This window comes from Bombina bombina, chromosome 6 (genome assembly GCF_027579735.1).
Source record: "Bombina bombina isolate aBomBom1 chromosome 6, aBomBom1.pri, whole genome shotgun sequence".
In the NCBI taxonomy this organism is placed as follows: Eukaryota; Metazoa; Chordata; class Amphibia; order Anura; family Bombinatoridae; genus Bombina; species Bombina bombina.
Window position 1 is genome coordinate 836,003,036 of NC_069504.1, and position 2,547 is coordinate 836,005,582.

The 2,547-nt window shown below is 39.1% G+C and overlaps 1 pseudogene; it reads right to left on the reverse strand.

Moving 5' to 3' along the window:
• Positions 1–281: 281 nt before the first annotated feature.
• LOC128664656 (jerky protein homolog) lies at positions 282–1,336 on the reverse strand (annotated as a pseudogene).
• Positions 1,337–2,547: the final 1,211 nt, after the last annotated feature.

Genomic DNA, 2,547 nt, shown 5'->3' on the forward strand with positions numbered 1-2,547 from the left:
GCAGTGGGGCAAGAACGTCAGCCCCGCTCTAAGAACTGAATCATCTTAACATGAAGTATAAAAACTTAAGTAGTTACAACACAGCAAATAACATATCAAACCAAGAGAGATAACATCAAACTTATTAAATGAACAAACAGTTAAGCGGCTCTCTAAGCCTCACAATTACCTCGCCTGACTCAAGACGCAGGCTGGATTGAGACTTTTTGCAGTTAAGTCCTAGGAGCCTGTATACGCTCCGACCAGGGCCAGTGGCTCCTGTCGGGGCCTACGGAGTAGACTTAGCGTGTTCTTGGGATTCTAGAGATTGTTGCAATGTAAAACATTTTTACAGTTTGAATCACTCCTTGATCCATTGGTTGGATCAGACTTATAACGTTAGCTGGAAGATAAATTATGGAAATGTTGCCATTAACAAGCTCTTCAGCAGGAGGATGTGCGCGACAGTTATCTAGGAGCAACAGAACTTTACTATCCTTTGGTATTTCTTTGTTTAGTAAATTTTCTTTAACACTGGGAACAAACGAAGAATTAAACCACTTCTTAAAAATTTCTGCGTTCATCCAACTGTTACTTTGTGCATGATAATCTACAGGGAGGTTAGTTATGCCTTTAAAACACCTTGGTTTACCAAATTTACCAATCACACACAACTTTATTTTATGATTTCCCGATGCATTTGCACAAATGAGCACAGTTATACTCTCTTTATTTATCTTGAAACCGTGAGCTACCTTCTCATTACCACCAGCCAAAGTAAAATTAGACAGATACTTCCACATTAAATCAGTCTCATCTGCATTATAAATCTGTTCTGAGGTCAGGCGATTTTCTGCAACCAATTTGCTAAACTCATCAGGAAATTAAGTTGCAGCTTCAAAATCAGCTGATTTCTGCTCATCTGACAAGTCCAGCTTACGGATTCCATGACGAACCTTGAATCGGGTAAGCCAGCCACATGTAAAATGAACACTTGCCTTCAATTTTCAATCTCTCATGAAATTCTCTTGCTTTTTCCTGCAACATGGGTCCAGAAATACAACCACCCTCAGACTTTTTCAGCGAAAACCATTCATACAGGGCCTGGTCATCCACTTCCATTCTTGGTGTATGAAGAGTATGATGCTTCTTTACACTCTTGTCTCTCCGACTTAACATAAAACTCCTTTATTTTCTGAGACTGAGCCTTAATGTCATAGATAGTTGATGAATCAATATTAAATTCTTCCATGAGCACTGCACGACTCTCACCTTTCTCAAGCCTCTTGCATATTTCCATTTTCTGCTTGAGGTTAAGCACTACGCGCTTGCACTTACTTGGGACCTGTTTCGTCATACTGTTCTTTGGGTTGGATGAGAGCACAATACAGTAGAAGTTTACACTTGAATAAAAAATTTCAGGGTGGGTAGTGGAAATTTGGGTGCAGGTGTCTAAGCAGATACAGTGTACTGTACAGTAATTTGTATGGTCCACAAGAGGAAGATACTGTAGTGTAGAATTACTGTAGATACAGTAGATGTGACATCTGAGATTAAGGCAATCAGATGTACAGTACTGTACTGAATCAAGTTCTGATTTTACTGTACCTGTATACTGTTTACTGTGTACTGTACTGTACAGGTACAGGTATTTGTGAACTTTGCCTGCTTTTTCTCTTCAATTTCTCTTGAACACCTTTGTTTTTTTTTTCTATTTGGCCAATACTTTTTAATCACTGGTGATTCGTGGATCACATGGGCAGGAGGCGCACACTAAATGTATTGTATGAGGCAGACTTCAACTGGATGCTCAATCAATAACCAATTCCCAGAACGTCTCAATCTCTTGCAGAAAACAATGTGTTTATTCAGGAAATAAAACACATTGTTTACAGCAAGAAATCGAGCCGTTCTGGGAATTGGTTATTGATTTAGCATCCTGTTGAAGTGTATCCTCCCATTGGGCTCTCCCGTGCCAGTAGTACTCTGGTCCGGAAGAGTGATACAGTACATGACGATGACAGAGGGATGCTGTTCAGCCGTGAGATAGCCCGCCCTGATTGCCAAGCTGATGCAATTGTAAGTGCTGCAGTATATTTTCTGTCCCTATTACTGTACCGTGTAGCAGATAAGTGTGTCTCTATATCCTGTTGAAGTGGATCCTCCTATTGGGCTCTCCCTTGCCAGTAGGTGCTGCTGTATATTTTCTGTCCCTACCGTTTGTCTAATGAGTAGGTCAGTGAGTGGGTCAGTGTAACTATCGTCGCTCTATTTACTGCAGCTCCTGCTGTTTATCGACTGTTTGTTTTCTTCATGCTCTAACATGTTTAAAAAAAAAATCATGTTTAAAAATAAATAAATCAAGTTTCAAAAAAAAAATCATGTTTCAAAAAAAAATTTCCGGTTACTTTAAAGTGCCGGTTGCTTAAGTTCTGGATAATCGAGATTCTAATGTGTGTGTATATATATATATATATATATATATACAACTTTAACAGGTAAGTCCAGCACCTTTCTTAATGCTATTTTTTCAGCATTTTTTCAGCAACCTTTTTTCAGATTACAGCA